Source organism: Sciurus vulgaris (genome assembly GCF_902686455.1).
Source record: "Sciurus vulgaris genome assembly, chromosome: 6".
Classification (NCBI taxonomy): domain Eukaryota; kingdom Metazoa; phylum Chordata; class Mammalia; order Rodentia; family Sciuridae; genus Sciurus; species Sciurus vulgaris.
Genome location: NC_136466.1, coordinates 123,155,595 through 123,180,148, shown reverse-complemented (window position 1 = coordinate 123,180,148; position 24,554 = coordinate 123,155,595). Strand labels below are relative to the sequence as shown.

At 38.2% G+C, this 24,554-nt stretch overlaps 1 protein-coding gene across 2 annotated transcripts in view; it reads right to left on the bottom strand.

Moving 5' to 3' along the window:
• PDE4D (phosphodiesterase 4D) overlaps positions 1-24,554 on the bottom strand; it is a 1,241,089-nt gene that overhangs the window by 1,201,431 nt on the left and 15,104 nt on the right. Inside the window, exon 1 of one of the 2 annotated variants that reach the window (XM_079144025.1) lies at positions 617-918. The exons of the other annotated variant lie outside the window; for it this stretch is intronic. The gene's annotated coding sequence lies outside the window, so the exon portion shown is untranslated. Of the gene's footprint in view, positions 1-616; positions 919-24,554 lie in introns of those variants that run through there. 2 annotated transcript variants of the gene reach the window in all.

Genomic DNA, 24,554 nt, shown 5'->3' with positions numbered 1-24,554 from the left:
GTAGATCATATTCAAGGAACATCTGGGAAAGTGGAGGGACCTAAATGGAATGGGTAAGAAAAAAAGCTAGGCAAGATGAAAAAAGAGAGGGTCAGAGTCAGGTCCAGGAATGCCACGTTGACCATGGTAAGAATGTTCAGTCTCATCCTAGGGAGATGAAGAGTCCTTGGGCAGAGGAGTGACAAAATGTGGCTGCTTTTAATGGTGTGAACCAACCTCCATGGGCAGAATGGACACAAGACCTTAGTGAGAAGAATATTGCATTTGCCCAGTGGTGAGACCACAGTAACTTCAACTCAGGTGACAGCAAAGGAAATAGTGAGGATCAATGATCTTTGATCATGATCAATGATTCTTCAATGATCTTTCTGAACTGTCTTCTTTAAAGCATATTTGTCTCATCAATGTCTTATCCCCACAACTATATTTTCTAATTCCCATTTCTCTACTTCGGTTGACTGTAGTATCAAAATCATTTTGCATGTCTATTTTTAATTCCAATTCTAGATCTTTCTAAATTAAGCATTCACAAAATCTCTATATACATGTCCTACAGCCTGACAAGTGTACATTGCCACTTTTGTCCCGAATCACCCTCAAGACAGTGGCAGCATACCTGATCCAGGAGCAGCAGGCGTTCACTGTGCAAGGAGCACCACCAAAGAACGGACATGTGGCCCCAACGGCCACAAGTGTGACTCTTTCTGTCTCTTCCCAAAGACTGTAAATGAGAGGTGGGCAGGCCTGAGTCAGAACAGGAAAGGTCCATTCATGACCTACTGCCATGCAAAGTGGTTCTTAATCCAATCCCGGCAGCTGGGCCCCTTCCTCAAACATTTCTACACTTTGCAACTCCCCAAAGAGGAAGTTGTCTAAGGGGGTTACAACCCTGTAGGGAGAAGCTGACCACAGCTCAAAGGCATATGAATGCAACTTCTGCAACATTTGGCCCTATTTCCTTCTTATACTTACCCAAGTCCAGGTATTTTCTATTAAGCATTTGAGTCAAAATATAACTAGTGCATAAGGGTCAATACCAAGTCATCTTGGCTTGACAGAGACTCAGTTTTCTCTCTCTCAGTGCAATGGGTCATTCAAGAATAAAACATTAAAATGTTTCTAGATTACAATTGGTCCAAAAGAGCAAGAAATCATGTCAAAATCATTTACCAATGTATCTTATGTTTTAAAAAGTCCTGAAGTTCAGTCTGCATACAATATGCAAACAGGCTAAGGAGAAGATATGACATTAAAATATCCCTAAAATTACCACTCAGCTATAACAACTCACACACTTTAGATTTAACAGCACAGAGCCTACATAAGGTCACAAGAAATAAGATTTAAATGAATATTCAAAACCTATTTTCTGAAAGGCATTTTGCAAAGATATAACCAGGCATACATTTTTCTGAGAAAAAAAAATTTAATTTGCCTTATACAATAGAGTGAAAAAACAGAAATCAAAATGTATTCATCATACTTGTCTCTTCTCTACTTAAAAATGAAGTAGACACCACACATCTTAATATTTTAGAAAATTAAGCTAGATCTGAAATAATGTTAAGAATTACTATAGCTAAAAATAATAGCCCTAATTCAATGAGCTATTACAAGCATTTTTATAATGCCAGATAGGGTAAAAGAAATTTAAAAATGACTATTAAAATATCCACTTATGTGACTATTCCTTGAATTTCACTGTGAAAATTTTTCTTCTGCTAAAATTTCAAGATTTTTCACAGTGCTTCTACATATACTCTGACTCCACTAACTTAAAAAAAAAAAAAAACTTTTCTGTAGACACTAACACTACCATCAGACACATTTATTCTGTCGAAAACTGGAGACAATGTTAAGAGTTCTTTGCAGCATGGATATTTTTTCACTTGTAAATTATCATTCATTTTTCCAAAGACTTCAAATATTATGACAAAAATATTAAAACAAAAAATATTTCAATCTGGAAGTTCACTAACATAAATGTAGGCTCTACTTATGTGTCTTAAGGTCTAACCAATGAGGATATAGATCTCTAAAAGCAGCAAGGAAGTGTCACCAACCAAGAAACAGTCTGCGTCTGGTTTGGTTTAAAGAAGCATGAGCTTAAATAGATGCTTCCCTGTGTCCCTAGACATAATCTCTTAACTTTGATTATTTTAAAATATTTAAGTTGAATAGTATAACAGTCAGCTTTGCATCACTATAACAAAATACCTGACATGGGCTACTTATGAAGTAGAACAGGTTTATTTAGATCACAGTTTTAGAGAAGAGATTTGAGGTTCAAGATTGTGTTGCTCCATTTGTCTAGGGTCTGGTGAAGGCAGTGGATGGCAGAAATCACATCTTATACAGGAGCAGAGAAAAAGAGAACAAGGAAGGGCCAGGCTTGCTTCTTTTCTAACAATTCTCTTGCAAGAACTCAAGAGGTCATATGAGAACTACCAAGTGGTTACATTCAGAACTTCGACCACCTAACACTCACAATGAACTAAGGCCTTCCTGCTGGGCTGCAGCTCCCAAAGTTTCCACCACCTTCCAATAGTACCACGTTCGGCACTAAGACTTTAATCACAACGAACTCTTGGGGAACACGAAACACAGGAACTGACGATCAAGGCTAAAACTGTCTTGGAAATAGGTGGAGAATACAACATTAACATCACTTTTGAACAAAGAAATAGGCATTTCCCATCTATAAGCAAAATACTTCCTTTGAAGAAAATCCCATTTCAACTTGCACAATCAATACAATGGGCAGCTCACTATTTCACTTTTTTGGTCAAACATCAGCTGGAGACTTGCTTCAGTTCATTTAGTTATAGACTTTCTAAAGATGATTCAACATTTCTCAAGTTCTACTAAAAGAGGTGAGCCTTTCAAATGGCTATTAGGCTTTGGAGAGAGTTGAAAGATGCTTAAAAATAAGATAGCCTCAATGTCAGGGGTAGGGACTGCTAAAGAAACACAGAAATGGAGAATGCTACAGCATTTTGTCTTTTAAAGACTTTACTCCCATGGAAGGAGCAGAGAACTTGGGCAAAAACCAAGAGCACAGGAATCGATTAGAAGAAACATAGTCTGCAAAATTCCTTTGGCTTACTTTTTCCCCTTGTGAATCCCTCTCCATCAGTACATTTACAATAGTGCTTGTGCCCTGCCTAGACTTGATTTTCCATTCCGTGCTACATTTCAGGAAAGAGTTAAAGGAGTATATGAAGACTATGGTGGGTTTTTGATTCCTACCACTTGGAACTTGACTAGATTGTTAACAGACCAGACCCCATTTTGGCAGCTGTACACACTGGTGGATAAAGTCAACACTTTGAAAGGCCAGCAGTCACTGGACTGTGAAGAAACAACTCACCAGTAAATGGGTCACTAGGAGTTATGAACAACAACGAAAAAGACCAAAGGACATTAGTACTCAAAGCCAATTTATTGAAACTAATCAGATGGCACAAAGTTAACCAGAAAGAGCCCACGGTTGTGCTGATGGCAGTTGCTCTGCAGATTTCAACCATTTAATTTTTAATCTTGGCTCCCACAACACAGGCTCTTTGCACCTTGCCCCAGAGGTTCTGAGTAAATGCATTTTATTTTTAGATGTTTTCTCTCTTGACACAGGGTTCCACAAATATGAAAGAACAAGTCATCCCCCAGGCATGCTAAGGGTTGTTGCTACTCTTCTCTTACTCTGTTGTCTCCTGGAAGCATTTAAAATAACAATGGGCCAAGAAATGTTTTCCTGCAGAGCAGGCTACTTTCCTTAGCTGGCCCTAAAATGCTAGACTAAGAGAATTGAGCTTGCCTTGGAACATTAGGTTGTCCCTTTTTGACAAATTGGAAGGTATTTTAGATTTGAAAGGTTATTTCAATTTTATAGTAAAAATCTCCATTATGAGAAAGGAAAACAAAAAATCCCAGGTGATGTTTTTATTGAAAACACTATTGTTACCATTCTAGCAAAAGAATCAATTGTGAGGAGAAAAAGCAAAGCCATCTTAATTAATATTATTCACTGTCTTTACAGATGCTCAGACAATACCAGATACCTGACATGCCTGGAGTTAGTACTGAAGGACATCAAATAAAAAAAAGGAGATAAGTGTCTTGATGGCTTTCAAAATAATAAATCACAATGAGTTTGTCAATATTTTAGAAACTACAGGTACCATATAACCTGCAATAATGGAAGAGAGTAAAGAACCTGATTCAATGATAAATTACCCACAGAACTATGTAACATGGTAAACTGGTAATTCAGCAAAGTTATCAGCATATTATACCCTAAGAATATTTCTTGTTTCTGAAAATAATCATCCATCAACCTTGATTCTTCAGGGGCAAAAATGCTCACACACACACACACACACACACACACACACACACACACACACATCTTTTCTTTTTACACCTTTTTAAAATTATTTTTAGTTAGATATGATAAGCAAAAGATACTGTATCATTTTCAAAGTAAAAACAGATGTTTCTCATAGGAGGGATGCTGGTATATGGAAGACTAACAACCATCCCTTTTTGTTGGGTTATGATCCCTTGATGCTACAGAGGCCATGCTTCAACAGAAATGCTAACATTATTTTGTGAGGAAAGAAATTTTTTTCCCAGAATGCTTTCATGATACCACTTGAGATGCCCAAGCCACGTTCTTTTCACACATACATTCCCTAGTTCCCAGAGAACACAACTAGAGATGTACTGTCCCAGATGCCATCTGATCTAACCCTGCCTTTAGGTAAGTGAAACTCTATTCATTCCACTTTGCTGAAAGAAAGTGATTTCAAGAGTACATCTGCTGCCAGAATTCACCAGTCTTGATGCCTAATTCAGTATGTCTTTCACAAAAGCAAAACTGCAGTGCTAATTTGCTAATTAATAGCAATTAATTACAGTTGAGCCTAAATATAATCTTGTAACCAAATTTGGGGCTTCGAAATAATCTAGGTAAACCACATGCAAAACCATGTGGAAAATCATGTAGAATGCTTAACGTACAAGAAGCAAGAGGTAGTTGTGAATAACATAAACCACGTCATCATGATATTTAGATATATAGTTGGCCCAGTGTATCCTTATGTTCTGCATCTGCAAACTCAAACAACTCTAGATCAGAAAACTGTGTTTTTTAAATTTTTAATTTATTTATTTGTTTTTGATACTGGAGGTTGAACCCAGGGGAGATTTACCACTAAGCTATATCCCCAACCCTTTTTATTCTTTATTTTGAGACAAGGTCTCACTAAATTGCTTAGGGCCTTGATAAATTGTAAGACTGGCTTTGAATTTGTAAATCCTCCTGCATCTGCCTCCTAAGTTGCTGGGGTTACAGTTATATACCACTGTTTCCGGCCAGATCAAAAACAGTTTTTTTTAAATCGCATCTGTACTGAATATGTATAGACTTTTCTTCTTGTCTTTATTCCCTAAAAACTAAACAGCAATTTATTTAGCAGTTACATTGTATGAGGTATTATATGTAATCTAGAGGTAATGTGGAGGATGCAGAAGAATATGCACAATTATATGCAAGTAGTATGCCATTGTATATAAGGTACTTGAACAGTTACAGATTTAAGTATCCACAGGGGGCCTGGAACCAACACCTTGTGGATACCAGGGATGACTATTATCTGATTTTGCCAGCAATAACTTAAGTTATCTGGTAAAAGTTATTTAACCTTTATTAAGTCTCAGGTTCCTAATCTGTGAGGTAAGAATATTAATGGCATCTACATTATAATGACTACATTATATGGTCATGTAAAGACTAAATGAGAAAACATACTTTAAATCCTTAATGCAGTACCTGGCATATAGTAAATGATCAATTAGTATAGCTATTAATGTACAGTGAGTGCTTATTATCAGATAACATCCCTCTCAGAAATGTTCTGAAAATGGCAGTGTGGTTTCAGCACTTCCAGAAGAAATGGACTGCTGCTCTGATTTATACTTCATTTCCCAGCTCAAAAGTGCCACATTCAACATTTTTCCCTTCTGCAAGTTTAGTGATCATTTCTCCGTGCCAAAAGATGAGAATGAATGTCACCGCAACAGGTAAGATTAAAAAGAGTACGTAGATTTCAATTTCACTGACACTAACTCACTAGAACATCTCAGAATTTATGACCAATTTCTCCTTTATATGTCATGACAACTATTCATGACTTATTTTCAATTTCCTGAAAAACTCCCCAGTATCTCAATATATTGATCTTTGGACTCAAGAAGAAGTGGGTACAAATCCTCATTCCACTGCTTCCTATGACCTGGTCAACTCACTTCTTCTCAACAAGCCTCAATCTCTTTATTTATATGTCAATATAATTATACCATGGGAGAGTGTTGTAAAGATACATAAATGAAGTTCACAATTACTTGCTCCTTCTCAACATTATCATCATGCACTATTCAAGAATAAGTTTGATTTGGACAATGATTCATTCCTGAATCCAGAAAATACTCTATGCAACATATTTTCCAACATAACCTCAGCAAGTGATTCCTAAAGTATTGCTTCGGAACCTCTTTTTACATTTCTCCAACTTGATGGTGCCATTTTGAATCACAATCCTGATGGATAACAACCTCATCATCTCTCTGGACATATTCATTGTCAGACAAAGGGCTCACAATTTCAGTATTGAACTTGGATTCTTAGAATTTAATTTTAGGTCCTCAGTGCAGTTTTCCAAGCCTAACTTATAGGCAATAAAATTAGCATCACCAGGCTCCAGAGTTGGTCTACACTGTCTTCTCCCAAGCAATCCCTCTACTTCAGTCTGTTACCAGAGCTCAGTTTACACAGAGCATCCCTAAATCTTACAGTCACCACATCCCAAGGATACCACTTGAAACATTACCTGGCCTATGCTTTTATACTTCAAAATTTTTTAAACATGACCTCATCAGAGATTTGAAAATACCTCTAGACATTAAAAAAAAAAAAAAAAAAAAACTTATTTAAAGATTAAGACTCAAAAGAAGCAGAAAATGTTTTATTTTATAAATGCTTAAGTTGTGATCTTGTTTAAAGTATGAAATCAATAGCCATAAACTCATGTGTCCCTCAACTATGTGGACATAAGCTCACCATTTGAATCTCATGAATGTTTCGGAACAAAAAAAGCGTTAAACAACTACAATGTCAGATAGATAAACCGTGGTCAGCACACTGGAAAGCATAAAGGAAATATAATTAGTTCTTCCTTTAAGAAGTAAAAACATAAACTTCACCAAGAGGATTTATAAAGCAACCTATTTTCTGTATGTAAGTGGACATAGTAAGGAGAAAACAGAAGAAAACTGAGCAGGCAGCTATCTGAAGAAGTAAAACTCACAGTGACAGGAACTGGGGTTTGCTTTGGGGGAGAATGTAAATGTCCTGGAGTGGAATCAGAAAATTGATTTTAAAGACTGTTTAATAAGCCAAGCCCTATGAGGCACATCTTTAGCCCCAGCACTAGGGTGGGAGGACCCTTTGAGTCCAGATAGATAGAGAGATACAGAGATACAGATATAGATGTCAAAGCATCAAGTGGTACATTTTAAATAGTACAATTTTTGTATGTTAACGATATCTGCCTTAAAAATCAAAAATCATATTCGTATAGAAAAGATGACCAGGGAGAATATGAATTTAATCCTGTAAGTAATGAGGAGGCACTGTAGACCCTTAAGAAGAAAAAATAAAGCATGATAAAAATTGCATTGGGAAAAGACTCTTTTATCCTCAAGTCATTTCCACTTATACTTAACCATTCTGCCCAAAGCTGTGGCTATTCAGGTGAAAAAGCTTTTGTTTTCTAAGTTATAGGACAATTTTTGTGACACTGGTCATACCTGAACTACTTGTGAATGTTTCATGCAAGATTAAAAAAGTTAGTATAAAAAATATGACCTGTATGTTTTGATGTTGATGTCTTGTAAAAGGAGACCCCTGCTTCTAGTGTGACTTGAATGCATTTAGCATTTAGCTTCCTGATGAAATGACAAAAAGAAACTGCGGAGATCTTATATTAGCTTCTGTCACGTCCAGAGGTTTGGGGTGGGAAATCATGCTAGAGAACACGTTACTGCCAGATGCTGACAGACCCCACAGCTCCTCAGACAAAATGGACTTTTCCCTGTCAATATGGGCCCTACCACTCCACGGAGTGTCTACAGCAATCCCAGCTGCAGTGGAACGTGGGTTGCCAAGTACAGACACAATCTGTCCCCTCTCCTAAAATGAGGTTCTCATTATTCTTAAGGAGTCACACGCAAGCTGTTGGCAATTTGCTCAAGTGAAGAGCCAACCATATTGAGTAGTTTCGACACTTCAGATCTCAGAGAGCAGCATGAACCGAATGTGCCCACAGTCCCAACTTAGCAGCAATTTCTGGACCTATCTAAGAATAGTTGAAACAAAGGAAGAATGAAGCCTGTCACGGACACCTCACTGGCCAAGCCTTGCTTTTGCAATACGGAACTGACAGAAAAATAGTAACTCCGCTCCCTCCTGGTGGTTGCATTACAACACAGAACAGCCCACTCTGGCCACCTACTGCTGGTGGCTTCTCCTGGCCTCACACACTATCCTTGGGCATCAGCTAAAGCAGTGATGTGTGAACATACCTTCAGGAAACAGCACACTTCATGCAATGAAGCATTCATCTAGCTCAGTAAGAAAAATAAACAGTAAGACACGAATTCACCAAAGAATAAAAATAATATGAGAAAAGATTTGACCTCAGTAATGAGACCAAACTACCCTCAAAAATTCAACAAATTAAAGAAGCATTTTTCTGTTAAAATAAGTCAGAAAAAGTAAAAGATATTTGTTGCTGGTGAATTTGGAACAAATTTGAAATGTTGTGAATTGTTAAAGTAGCAAATGTTGACACAAACTTCTGAAAAAGCAATTTGCTGATAAATACTTGATGCTTAGCAAATATTCAAAAGGAAAAGCAGGAAATTTTTCATATCCAAAAATGTTTATTTCATCCCTTTTTATGGCAAAATAAATAGATAAATTAAAAACAAAATGAGGAGAAGCCTAAGAGAAACCATATGGGTGGGTACATTTAAAAATTATATTTGTGAGTCAGGCACTATGGCCCACACCTATATTCCCAATGACTTGGAGTCTGAGGCAGGAGGATTGAAAGTTTGAGGTCAACTTGAACAATGCAGGGAGAACTTGTCTCAAAAAAAAAAATTAAAATGAATTAGTGATGTAGCTCAGTCCATGGGTTCAACCCCAAGTACTGCAAATTAATTAATTAATTAAAATAAATAAATATTCTGCTTCTGAAACTATATTGCCCAGGACCGTTATAATTTTCAAAAATTTATTGTAAAAATATTTCCTACCTAAAAAAGAATATATATAATGTTTGTAAACACTTCATACAACTTCAAATGAAAAAAAAAATTCAGGACAAAATTATACATACACTATGATTACCGTAATAAAATATATCTAGAGGAAAATGATCTGAAGTCTTAATTGTGGCTATTCTTTGAGAGTGAAGTGATAGGTAATTCCTCCCTATTTCCCCTACTTCCAGAACTTAAACTTTTGCCAAATATGTTTATCATATTTACTATATCTTTAGATGCTAAATTGGAAACATGTCTGAGTCACCATATTCATTTTTTAAATTTTTGCAGCAAATATTTATCAAGTTATTCCTATGATCACAAAACAATAGGTATCAAAAAAGAGATAACTGCTCATGAGACAAATTTCATGCTTTGCAGAAACATGTAAGAAATAGAACAGGATAATGGAATAAAAGAAGAGAAAAATAAGCTCATCACAAATGAAATGAATTTAATTCACAAGTACACAGTGGCACTGTAGAAGGTAAAAGATGAAATAAATGTCATGGCACTGAGTCCCTTCCTTACATATTGGTAATCTGGGTGAATTTCCTTAAGTAATAATTCTATATTATTAGAATCTAGACTCAAGACAATAGAAAAAATTCATCCAGACCTAGGAAGGATGCCAGAAAACGCTGCCTGTAAAGCTGTACTCTGCCCTTCTCTAAAATACCTGTGGTTATCTGTAAGTGCTTTTATTCTTTTATTATCTTTATAACCTCAGGAAACTCCCATAGATTCCCAATCAATCATCTTGACTACAAATTCCACCCATTTCAAAAATGCAGTCTATAAGAACATTTCATGTGACAGGAAATGTTCAAGGAATTTTCAAGCCAATTCCTTCCATTTATGGACACCTTGACTCTCTCAACATATTTATTAAATATTTTCCAAATACAAGCATTGGATTAGACCCTCTTTACTAAGAGAAACAAGGAAAGACCCTACCCTCAAAGTGCTCATGATGCAACAGAGGGCACAATCTATTGTCCAGTCTAAAGCCCCGAGGTGTCCTGTGTTTCTGGAATGAGTACCAAGGAACAAATAACTGCCTCTGCTTTGCAGACAAGCCTGATCAGAGAAAGTGATATTGAGGTAGCACTAAATATAGATGGGGAAAGAATCATAGTTAGATACCTTTAGAAAACCTCTCCTGAGAATTTGAAGATTTATGCTGTACATTTTTTATTATCTGAAACTTGAAGGAATCAAGTCCTTCAGTAAAGAAGTCTGTTTAGGTTCATTGATTCTTTGCCTCCCCACACCACCTATTTAAAATGGAAACATTTTTCATGTCACATCTGTTGACACCACATGGAAAGTACCTTGGGGAAAGCTTCTATAATCTGGGCACATATCGGATGGTGATGAACTGAGGTTCAGACACTAAGTCACCCACAAAAAGTCATACTAGTAGCTGTGGCAGAAACATACCAGAGCCCAGGGCTCTGAGTCACTCAGTGCTTAAACTAAGTTCTATTAATCAAAAATACCAATAGTCACTTTTTGTTTGAAAAATCATATATGTTGGCTATTGACTAACAGATCAGTGTGATTTTAGCACATAGAAGAAAATCCTAGCAATGCATAGAGTTGGCAAAAGATGGGAAGGTCTAAAGAAAACATAGGTCAATGATGCAATGTGAGTTTGAGAAAACCCTCTCATCTCAACCTGGAGAAGACTTGAACTAGTCACAATGAAGGGATTGAACTAGTTACCTAGAGTCGTTGTGTTCTCTAAATATCTGTCAATCTGTCCAAGAACCATGTAGAATGACTTAATGGTTAACTTAACTTAATGGTTGCAGCCCTGTTTTCCATCCCTGTGAAGGAGATGAACAATAAAAGCAGACAACAGACTCCATCTAACTTCACAATGAGTTCCCCAGGGAGCTTGTGTCCTCACAAGAAAGTTTCATTAAAATACAGGACAGATTATCATCTACTGGGAAAGGTGTAAGAACTGTCCTGCCTAAAGGAAAAGAGATGGACTCGATAAAATTTCAAAGTCATTGCCAACCTTTTGAGACAGCCTCTGAGTCAGAGGCTGACTGTCCTGTCTGCATACCATCCAGAGACTGCCTCTCCTTCTACTTCTTTGCCTCACCTTTCGATCATTTTACTGTTTATTGGAATCTTTGTCTATCCTATAGGGAGGCATGAAAATGAAAGAAGACTGGAAAGAAATTATTATATTGAATTCCTTGCTAGAGATATTTATTTTCTTGAACAGAGCATACAATAGGAGAAGGTAAACATGATGGCTGAAATACAGTTTGGATTATATATACATTTTATATCCTGTTTCATGATCAAGTAGAAATAACCCTGTATGTTGGGATGGTAATAAGTGACCAAGCTGCATTGGATAGGAGTTGCTCTAGTTAATGCTACAAACAGATTTTCAGAATCAATTTCTACTCAAATCAAACTCCATGAAGATTAGCACTGGCTCCCTTTCTCTAATGTCTCCCCACAGGCACCCCCTCCACGTGCTTTATAATCTGCTACTTACAGGAAATAACTCTGACAAGGTTTTAGAGGAATTGCAACATGAAACTAAATTGACTACCTTTCTATTCCATTTAACTTTAAAACAACACAAAACAACCTCAACTCTAAAATCCCTCTCATTTAAGATGTATGCTTTTGGCTTATCTGAATTAATTATCAGCAGTGGTCTCTAGATTAATTTTGCTCATCATGAAACAAAAAGGTAGACTGAATTTAGCACTTACAACCTAAGGATAATGTCCAGGGTTTAAAGACTGCAATGATTTTTTTTTAAAAATCAATTTGCATTGATCAGGCTTAAATCCTCCTGTAAGTACTATTCAAAACAGAAGACTTTTAAATTAAGTATAATCAGAAAGAAGAAATTGCCAATTTCCTGGGCCTCAAGTGTGCATGAAATGGATAAAAATGATGTTTCTGCATTTTGTTATTCCCTTGATTTCCCTCTACATGTATCCTACATCACACATTGACCTGTATCCTCTGACACTAGTCATATTCTATAATCGATGACTGACAGACTGTAGTTTAGTGTGTGTAATTCTACAGAAAACTTTTTCCCAAGTCTCTCAAGACTCCCACCCAATTTTCTACCTCAGTACAGAAAGGATCATGGAAAGTTTTAAATAAGCTAAAATCTATCTGATTTCCCCCATCACCCACAAAGCTTCTTATCACCTGGATTTAGCAACACCACCAATTAAATTATGGCCCTGGGATATACCACATGAAATAACCAAATTGCACTGTGGCAAATCAACTACACCTGGTTGGTCCCCATCCCTCAAACACTGGAAAGAATGCCTGGTCAGGTAACTGATTCAATTATATTGGTATGTTGGACAAAAATAAAATGAAAGTGCAGCAAAGCATAGCAGTTAAGAGCACAGGAGTTTGGAATCAGATAAAACCCCAAATCAAATCCTGACACTGACATTTGCTGAGGACCTTAGTGATTATTGTCATTATCCTCTTTTTTCTTAAAATTTGTCTTAATTAGTTCTGCATGAGAGTAGAATGTACTAATACATTATACATAAATGGAGTATAATTTCTCATTTTTCTGGCTATACATGATGTAGAATTCTACTGGTTGTGCAGTCACATATGTACATAGGGTAATAATGTCTGATTCATTCTCCTATCCTAACTCCCAAATCCCCTCCCCTCCCTTCACTCCTCTCTACCTAGTCTAAAGTAACTCTATTCTTCTCTAGACCCCACCCCCCACTCTTATTTTAAGTTAGTATCTGCATATCAGAGAAAACACTCAGCCTTTGGTTTTTTGGTTTTGGCTTATTTTCCTTAGCATGATATTCTCCAGCTCCATCCATTTACCTGCAAATACTATAATTTCATTCTTTTTTTAAGGTTGAGTAACATTCAACTGCATATATATACCATAGTTTCTTTATTCATTCATCTGTTAAAGGGCACCTAGGTTAGCTATAGTGAGTTGAGCTGCTATAAACATTGATGTGGCTTCATCGCTGCAATATGCTGATTTTAAGTCCTTTGGGTATAAACAAGGAGTGGATAGCTGGGTCAAATGGTGGTTACATTCCAAGTTTTCTGAGGAATCTCTGTACAGTTTTCCATAATGGTTGAACCAATTTGCAGTCCCACCAGCAAAGTATGATTGGATCTTTCCCCACATCCTCTCCAACATTTGTTATCACTTATATTATTTTTATTAATGTTCTCATTATTATAAATATAGTTAACCTTTTCAATGATATTTTGTATTCTTAATAATTACCATTCTGACTGGAGTGAGAGGAAATCTTCAACTACCCCATTCACAATAGCCTCAAAAAATAAAAAAAAATAGTCGGGAATCTATCTAACAAAAAGAGGTGAAAGACCTCTACAATGAAAACTACAGAACACTAAAGAAAGAAATTGAAGGAGACCTTAGAAGATGGAAAGACCTCCCATGTTCCTGGATAGGCAGTATTAATAGAATCAAAATGGTCATACTACCAAACATGTAATACAGATTTAATGCAATTCCTATTAAAAGCTCAATGACATTCTTCATAGAAATAGAAAAAGCAATCATGAAATTCATTTGGAAAAATAAGAGACCTAGAATAGCCAAAGCAGTCCTTAGCAAGAAGAATGAAGCAGGAAGCATCACAATATCGGACTTAAAACTATACTACAGAGCCACAGTAACAAAAACAGCATGGTATTGGCACTAAAACAGATACATAGATCAATGGTACAGAATGGAAGACCCAGAGATAAACCCACATAAATACAGTTATCTCATACTAGACAAAGGCACCAAAAACATTCACTGGAGAAAAGATAGCCTATTCAACAAATGGTACTGGGAAAATTGGAAATCCACATGTAACAAAATGAAACTAAACCTTTATCTCTCACCCTACATGAAATTCAACTCAAAGTGGATCAAAGACTTAGGCATTAGACCAGAGACCCTGTGCCTAATTGAAGAAAAAGTAGGTCCAAATCTTCACCATGTCTGCCTAGGATCTCACTTCCTTAACAAGACTCCTAAAGCACAAGAAGTAAATAATAAATGGGATGGATTCAAACTAAAAATCTTCTTCTCAACAAAAGAAACAATCAATAAAGTGAAAAGAGAACCTGCTGAATGGGAGAAAATCTTTACCACATGTACCTCAGATAGAGCATTAATCTCCAGGATATACAAAGAACTCAAAAAAGTTAACGCCAAAAAACCAATAACCCAATCAATATACGGGTTAAAGAACTGAACAAACACTTCCCAGAAGAAATATAATTGACAAACAAATATATGGAAAAATGTTCCATCTCTCTAGCAATTAGAAAAATGCAAATCATTATCTTCTTAATAGAAGATTCCGGGATTCCAGAAAGCCTCTCTTTATCTTATGTCCAATATCCTGCAAACATCTCTCATACTGTAATTTAATCTTAAAATAAATTACTACAATGAAAGTATGATACCATAAGAATAAAATCATCTCCAGTTTTCACCAGAGTAGAATTAAAGTCACATTATAGAAACCAGAGTTACCTTCTACACTGCACTAATGGTGTATGTTTATTTCTTAATACTACTTTCTAGCTTTGTGAGTGCAACAAAGAGGGGTCCTCTGGCATGGCAAGCAGTGGTCTCACACTCCCTTGAGGATGGCAGAATGGAAAATGGAGAAAAATGCCATTGGAATCCATTTAAAGAAGTGCCTGGCTTTTGTAATTATCTATGTTTTGGGAGTAACCATTTATTTTTGCAAGAAGGGGAAGCAGTCTGGATGGGGGTAGAGAAAGAGTGGCAGAGGAGAAGTCACTGCAAATTATAAACAAAAAACTCAGTCTTTGCAACTGACAGCTACTCTTGGGACTTCCCAGGGGAGCCAATTAGTGCCAGTTGCTGAGGTGGGTTTGGTCATATAAACCTCTCTGCTGCACCCACCTGCCTCACACTACCTCCAACGGAGCGGCAAAGCCTCTGTTAATGAGGCTTAGGACCAATCATTCCACTGAGAGAGTCCTGCCAAGGACTCCAAAGCAGATGTCTTAGGGTAATCAGCAGGGAAACTCCCTTAAATTTTACTGTCATATTGGAAACCAAGATGTTTAAAAATAATGATTTGGTTTATTCTTTTTGCACCTCTGGTTTTTTTTTTTTTTTTTTTTTTTCGCTTCTTATCATCTGAGGCAACAGTAAGTGCATGCTAGGTTATATACATTCTTATCTATCGTTCCTCCAGCTGCTAAGTTCAACTATTTTTCATAAGTGAGCTCATAAAGTCCAGATTATAAATCCATACCAAAAAACAAGTTGACAACAATTAGTTACATCTCCAGGATCACCATCTCCTGTAGCAGTAGGAGACTCAGCACAAGCTCTACAGAATAATTAAAGCAGAGTGTAGCAACATCTGGGAAGCTCCCTGGCCAAATTGCTCCTGCATTAAAATTATTTGTGGTGTTTCTACTGCTTCAGTATGAAGAGCTCAGGGTGCCTTGTGAAACCAGGTAGAATAATCTCAGACAAATGGACATCAGTTTTGCTTCTTCTCTCCTTATTAAAAAAACACTCACCCTCCTAGAGGTTCAGCTACCTGGGTTTCTACTCTTTAACAATCCAGTCGAAAATACTGATAAAAAAATCTATGATAAACAGAACAACAACAAAAAAAAATCCTCAAGGTCTGGGCTTTGTAAAGCAAATATGTATAAAATTAACCCCATGAGTGATATTACATGTGAAAAATAATAAACTTTAAAAAATATCTTAGGGATTTCTGAAAAGAAAAAAGTAAATGCAGGATAGGCTGTGCAGAGGGAATCAGATGGTTTAATTAAAAAAAAAAAAAAATGGAGGGCTGAGGAGATAGCTCAGTTGGTAGAGTGCTTGCCTTGCAAGCACAAGGCCCTGGGTTCAAATCCTCAGCACCGCAAAAAAAAAAAAAAAGTGAGTCTTAGACTAGAGGGATGGGCATTTATGTGGAAGCCAAGTTTTAGAATTAGGAATGCACAGGCTGTGAAGCTCTAAACCATTAAGACCTGGAGATCCAAAAGATACTTAGATTCTCCTAAAGCTCATGTTTCCATGAAAACAATTGAAGGGAAATAAGAGAGTTTCTAAGTTTCCTGTAGGCCAGATTCTTCCTGGCATGATTCTATTTCTGTGGTTCAGGTAAGTGGCAGCTCTAATTCAATTTCAGTACAAATAGAGTATGATGGTTGCTTCACCTGGTAATCGCTAATTATCATCAGAGCTCCTTCCCTCCACCAGCCCCATCCTTTCTCTGTGGCAGACATAGTTTTCTCCACAAAGAAATGAGAATTGGAGAAGATGACTAAATAAAATGAGAGGAGGGGGTGGGGGGACACCTAAATTCTTTCAAGTATTTTTGGTTAATGGACTGAGATCTCTCTGAAGGTATGCAATATAGCTATTGTGACACCTGGCAACACCTGGCAATGTTTGCATCAACAAAAGTAATCACTCTGACCTGATACTCAACTGGAGAGGTGAGTTGTGTATTCAGGATCCATTTCCCCCTTCAGCTTGCTTAAGTCACCTCTTCTGAGGCTGAAAGAACTTGGGAATTTAGAGAGAAACCATGCTCCACTCACACATCCCGTTCCACCCCAGAGAGTGAAGTGATAAAAGTTTTTACAGCTGAGAACAGAACATTTAGTGTAAGCCCTTATGAAAAGGGTCCTTGGGATTCACTCATTCGATTAGTTAGCAACTACATATCCAGTACTCTCTAAGTGGCTGGTGTCACACACTAAGAATAGAGTGATGGAAAGTATAGGCATGCTTCTTGCTCTGTGCAGTTTACAGGAGAGAGGACAGTAACTGAAAAATGTAAATAGCACTGAAACATGCCAAGATTATAGAAAATCTGAAAGTACAGGTTTTGGTTACCTCTTCTTCATTCTGTCGGTGGGGAAGAATTCCCACCCTAGGGAATGACTGAGCACATGGTACCCAGCATTGGACAGATGAAATTCACAGCCACACACAGCCCAGGGGAGGACCCTGCATGCCTCACAGGTCACGTGGAGGTTACACTTGGGACACTATGAATGTCAGGGACTGTGTGAGGTAGGTTTTACAGGAACAAGAGGCTGAAATGCCCCTAATTCCCACCAGAAGATGTGAGTAGCTTATTTGAATAATTCTCCAGACTGGCAGGGAACTGAAGCCCACTACTTAAGGACAAGCAGATACTGTGCCTAGACCCATGATAAGGAAGGTTGTCTGGCCAGGGGATCGTATCCAGAGGGACATGATGGGGAGAACTTACAGTTTGGGTTTTAGCGAAAGTCAAGACAGCAAGGAACACTAAACTTACATCTCAAGCCTTGCCTTGCACAGTGGCGTAGAATGACTCAGAGGCGCTCTCAAAGTTCACCGCTGGGATTTTCTATGGCTTCATCAGGATGCCTTAGCTGGTAGGTCCCTATCCCAGAAAAACTCCATTTGCTGTTCCACTTCTCCTCTCTACATGACCAAACAGCTCAGGCATACAGAGGGTCCCAAGGGTCAGGTCACCCATTCGTGTCTCAGATCTGACACCAACATCCTGATTCTCAGGAAAAAAGCCACACTTCTTCTGGGATGCCCTACCTACTTCCCAAACAGAGGGAGGTCCCAGCAGTGAAGGCAAGGCGCTTCTCTGAAGCAGGCTCTCTGACAAATGTATTCGACACAACATTAATAAGGACACGAAGCCCTATTTATGTCCGTGAACATAAGTTCGCTAGAACAGAACGGAAGTTGCAGAAGTGCAGAGCGTTGGTCCCTCCTGAGAGAGCAGACAGCTTGGGAGAAGCAGCTGTCCACAGACATAGGAGGCAGGGTGCTTGCTTAACAGGGCCTGCTGAGAAGCAGCAGAATGCAGGAAGTGGGAAGCAACAGGAAGGACGAGCAGATGTTGACAAGGGTTGGGCCCACTGTCGTCACTTGAACAGGAGGCCAAGTTCCTACCCTGAACACAATCATATCATCAGTAAACATAAGAGAAAGAGGCGGGTGGGCAATGATTAGAGAAGTTAAATCTCTTGCAAGGAGTACAAACAGCTTGCCACAGCAGGATATTGGAAAGGCCCACAGAAGCAGGCTCTTGAGAGACATAAAGTGGAATCAAAGCGCTTTCTTATGGAATTTTATAAAGAAGGAAAACTTGAAGTGCAACAGTCTGGCAATCTAAAATTTCTGCAGAAAGAAAAGGTCAGCTTCTGAATAGAACAGCGCTGGCCAGTGTCTTTCTAATTTGCTCACTTTTCTTTTGCAGCATCCTCCAGGCTGGTGCTGCTTGGCAATGACCAGCATGTGCCTGGCAGGGTGCATTCAGGCCATCTGGGAGGGGCAGGAGGCTTGGCAACCCCCAGGCTTCTGATTCCTGAACTCTGGCAGGGTCCACATGAGGCTGTGCACACTGCAGATACTAGTCCTCCCTTTCTCACCCCGGGCCCAATTCTAGGTGGATACACACACTAACTCAATAAACTCCTAGAGTTTACTTCTAAGCTGGGAGAAGGAAGACATCCGAAAGTCACACCCATCTTACTGGCTTCTTGGGGCTACCAGTGAAATGGAAATAAAAGTCAATGAACCGACATTTATGCTGAGCCAAAACATAACTGTGTTCTCCTTCACTACAGACCAAGTGACCACACACTGACCATTTTCATCTAGAACTGAACTCAAGGATGAAACTTAAGCCTATGAGTGTCATCATGACCCCATGTGCTTTGTGCCCAAGACTGCTCAGAGAGTATTTTGCTCTTTTTTTACTTCTTTCATCAGGCAAATCTTATTAAAGTGACAGCTGAAGAGCAGTAAACTCTGACAGAATGAAGCAAGATGCCAACAATCATAAAGCAATAATGTGGACTTGAACCTGTATGTGTATTTTGATCACAGTTATATTAGGAATGTGCCAGGGAGGAGAAGGACTAGAAAAAAAATAGGTAAGGAAAGACACAGAGAGAAGAGAGGAAATTTATATCATGCCCACTCCAATTCTACAAGTAGTTGCATTTGGGATAGAACTGCGCATGTATGCGGGTTCACGTGTGTGCGCATGCACCTCTGTATTTATAATATAGTTATTGTTTTCTAATTTTATGAGTGATACATAAATACTTTTAAAATTCACATATAAAGTGTGCATTTATTAATTAATAATACTTAAAGCACAATTACAAAATAATTAGAGCACTTCAAAATAACATGCCACTGTACGACTTATTTATTATAGAAGAGAAAGAGACTGGACTGAAAGCAGACATAGCCAGCTTTGTCTCTGCTAATTGTGTTTCCTTGTGCAAAATAGGTACCCTAGGGGCCTCAGTTTTCTCACCTGTGGAAACAAGAACAACACCACTTGCTCAAAGGGTTTTTCTAGGATTAAACACAGATTTAACATCTGTGAAAGCAGCTCCCCCAGCACTGCCACTTGGAAGCATTCAGAGATGCTCATTGCCTTACCTTTTGCCCAACACTTCAGTTCAATGCAGAGATCCAATCCTGTGCTTTGCTTCAGAACTCTCTGCAGAGATTAGACTGTGGAGGCTTAGCAAGTTCAAAAAAAAATTACCAGATAGCTGTTTCTAGATCGATGTTTGCCAGTTTTATTGCACCAAAGAGAACACTCCTCCTTTATCTGTAAGATCTGCTGTCTGTGGCAAGATTTATCAGGGCCCTGTAGGAACTTCTGACTAAGCAAGGGCATCCCTCATTTACACCCAAAGGCTAGCTCTAGTATGTGTGTTGCCCTCCTTGCTGGTATCTTTTCCTACTTCTAACTTAAGGTTATGAAAGATCAGAATACCTAAACCGGAGGAAAGGCAGGCTTTTGCAGCCCTGAGCTTTGCAGGCCATGCATGGACCATTACCACGCCCGGCTGAATGAACGACTGACTTAAGAACAGAGAGAGAAGAATCCTCTGTTCCTGCTGTCATCATCGCAATCAAGGGCACATAAAGGAAACCACCAGATAATAGGAGAAAACAAACATTCTCACAGCAAACGTCTTTATCATCCCTGCACACAATGCAATCAGAAAGTATGGGAGGAAATGTTTGAGAAAGTAAGAGAGACAACATTCAGGACTCTGTGACACATATTTGCTTCTTTGTAGGAGTCACCACTGACAGAAGCCATTCCTCTGGGTCTTTCCAAAGGAAGCCAATCTTTACTGAAAGGAGGAGCCTTGGAGCCACTCCCCAAGAACAGCAGCAGGGACGATCATGGGTGAGGTTCTTCCACATAGTCAGAGGAACCTCTTCAGGTGTGGGACCTCACAGGCTTAGCAACTTACAGAGGATACATAAGTTCTGTAGGACTGAAGGGACACTTGCAGAGTGATCTCAAGTCTCCTAGGCAGCCCAGTTTCAGAACAAATGTTAGAAGCCCTAAGATCTAGTTCTGCCTCTGCTTGCAGAATACTGTGAGAGGGCAGATCAATGTCCTGAGTGTTGCACTTCCTAGATGTCTAAGATTCTGCCAAAATTAGATGACAATTTTTGTGTCTATGAGCAGGTGTTCGCTTTTCTGAGAAAAGTTTCATATCATTCATTAGTGCTTCAAAGATGCCCATGCCCCAAAGATGCATTAAGAACAACTAAACTAAGTCTTTTTAAGTTCCTCTCCAGGTCCCAATCATTACAGCAAGTTTTTTTTATTATAAAAATAATGCACATTCATTGTAAAAAATTTGAAAAATGTGGCCATAAAGAAAAAAATCTTTAAGAATATACCACATTTTTCATCTTTATTTCTGCTGTTTTACTTTAATTTTTCTTTCCATAGATTGTGTTAATTCTATTTAAGATAAGTTAGGGAAGTCCTAGGAGAAAAAAGTCCCAAAATCACTGTCACTAACATAAAGGAGAGAGTCAACTAAGAATCTAACTCAGTGAAGATATTTTATACTCTCCTATTGCATAGTAAAACCATTAAAAGTGAGAATCAGAGATTTTCTCATTGGGATTTCTACTTATCATGCAAGTCCCTACAAAAAGTTCTGAAACAATCACTCTGGACTTAGGTTTAAAATGTCACCTTTATTTAAATATTTAAAACTTTCTGCATCACTCTTTATTGTTAGAGTATGTTCTTTCCCAAAACTTCAGCTTGCCAAGGTAGAATATAGAGGCATTTCTTATCAGATTCTTTTAAAATCCCATTTTTAAATGCCAGTATTACAGAATACTGATGGGAATCAAAGATGTGGATAGTGACAAATTAGCAGGGAAACTGTTGATACCATTACTATTTGGGTAATGATATCAACAAGTCTTTTCCACAGATGTTTACTAAAAGTTCTTTTCACATGCCAGGCACCTGTGTTCGGTGCTACTAGTCTAACTGAGATGATGTACTTCATCTAATGCTTTCCTTGTAACTGGGAGTTAAAGGAAAATGAAACTAGCCAGTTTCTTCTAATCTCCAATCCTACAGTTTCATCTTCGGATTCTTTGCTTCATAGTCCCATACTGGGTGGTTACATGACAGCCAGAGAGACAGAACCCACACAAAACTCCCAATATAATCTTTTTGAGAGCCAACGAAAATATCGGGAGAATGTTCTAATAGCCCAGTGCTCTCCTTGTGCTAACCTGGCTGTTGGATGAGAGGATGGGAAATGTGACAGGAACAGTTCTGCGTCATGTCACAGGAAGCACAACATCTAACGGCCTCATGATGAGTGATGTGCTGCACTAGGCCTTACTTCTCATGTAAAGTAAAAGATAACAACTCTGCTTCTAAAGAAACAGGAAATAATGTGAAAGAAGAGCACACAGCATTAAGAAAGACAAAGCACCTGCAGACCATGATCTTTCTCTTAACTGCAGAAGATGAAACTGAACTGAACCCTGCAAAATAAGATTTAGGGAAGTAGGGAAGGTGGGGCGTAAAGAAATAGTTTTCTGGGCAATTCCTGGGTAGAAGTGCAAAAGCAAGAATAGCACATCTAGTTTCCAAACTGGGAAGTGGCAGCCCCAGAAGCCACCCCGTTGGTTTTCTGTGGGACAGGCGCCCCCTACAGGACAAACTCCGACATTAATTTGATCTGGTAAGTGGTCTACAAAAGGACTTTCAACCCTCCACAGGGAAGTCTGCATCAGAGTTGTGCTCTGCAGATCACACAAGGTGATGACTCGGTAACACCAAAATCAGGAGGAGATGGTGACATTCAGATGGCCACTCGGGGACAGAATTCTAGGGAAACACTGATAAATTCCCTGGAGATGCCAGATTTTAATGTTTGTCACCAACCCATCCATTTACTCATTCACTGTTTATTTACTAGATTTGTAAATTTGGGTTTGTAATCCAAAATTTCTCTAGGCATATATATGTGTAGGACATGAATTGCAATCTTGTAAACCTGGCTTTTCCCTCAACATTTGTAAATACGGCCCTCAAATCTGCAGATCATGGCCCAAGTTCATCACTCACAAAGGAAGGTGCCAGCGTCTTCTCAGACTTGGTTTCCATTAGGTACTTGTTGACGATTCATCATGATAATCCAAGAACTGAAGTAAAAGAAGAATGAGAACTTGGAACATTGAGTTAGGTCACTTAAACCAGAACACCTATCTGGTTTGGGAAAAACTTGGACGTAGAAGAAATGAACACCGCAAGCATATGAGGAATATGATAATGTCCTTTAAATTTGTATCATGACACCTCAAAAGGAGAAAATATGACATTCAACTTAATTAGAAGACTTCTTTTCTACTTATTTTAGGTTCGCCTTTTCTAGATGCTATTAAAAGCTGAATAGTGTAATAAACTGAGAAGCCACTAACCTATAATGCAGTCTCTATTTCTAATCATTCAGCCTCTCTCTGGCTGATATGTCATGGTAGACTCCTTCCTTCCCACTACTGGGAATTTTGTTTATTAATATTCATTGAGCATAGGCAATAATATAGATACTGGGCTTGATGCTAAGGACAATAATATAGATACTGTGCTGGAACAAACTCATTCCTGTTTGTAAAGAGCTATTGAGGAAGATAAACAAGCAAAGAGGGAATTGAAGTTCAGAGTGATAACTGCCACCTTAGGGATGAGAAGAGGGTGCGAATCTTAGCATTGAGAGAGGTGGGATCAAGGAAGGACCTGTTCAGAGGTAGTGTCTTAGTAAAAAGAAGAGTAAGGATTAGGCACACAGGAGAATGGAAAGAGTCTAACCATAAGCATTCAAAGGCTTGGATCCACAGAAAAAATGGTGCATTCAAAAAATGTATCTACTCAGAAAACTTGGAAAGGACCCACCTTTTGACCCAGCTATCCCACTCCTCAGTTTATACCCAAAGGACTTAAAATCAGCATACTACAGTGATGCAGTCACATCAATGTTCATAGCTGCTCAATTCACAATAGCTAGATTGCGGAACCAACCAAGATGCCCTTCAATTGATGAATGGATAAAGAAATTGTGGCATATATATATACAAGTGAATATTACTCAGCCATAAAAAAGAAAAAAATTATGGCATTTGCTGGTGAATGAATGAAGTTGGAAAATATCATGCTAAGTGAAATAGGCCAAGTCCAAAAAACCAAAGGCCGAATGTTTTCTCTGATAAGTGGATGACGATATATAACTAGGGGAGGGAAGACTGAAGGAACTTTGGATGGTGTAGAGGAAAATGGGGTGGGAGGGGTAGGGGGTGGAAAGATAGTAGAATGAAACAGACAGTATTAACCTATGTATATATATGATTACATGAACTATGTGAATTAAAAAAAATGTATCTTGTTCAAGATGGAGAGATTGTAGAAAGGTGAGCAAGCACCAAACTACTAATGGTTCTTAAGTTCTATCAAGGAGTTTCAACCCAATTTTGAGAGCAATTGAGAGTGCCTAAAAGATCTTAAAGATGAGAAGGTTTATGTCATTTGCAGGAAAATGGAAAGAACTTGAGACCATTATGTTAAGCAAAATAAGCCAGACTCAGAAAGTCGAGAGTTGTATGTATTCTCTCCTATGTGGAAATGAGAGAGAAAAAAATGGGGAAAAAAATAGGAGGTGGAATCTCACGAAAATAGAAGGGAAGCCAGTAGAGTAAAGAAAAAAGTTAAGGGGGAGCAAAGTGGGGAAGAAAAGGAGATGTACTGGCGAATGAAATTGACCAAACTATA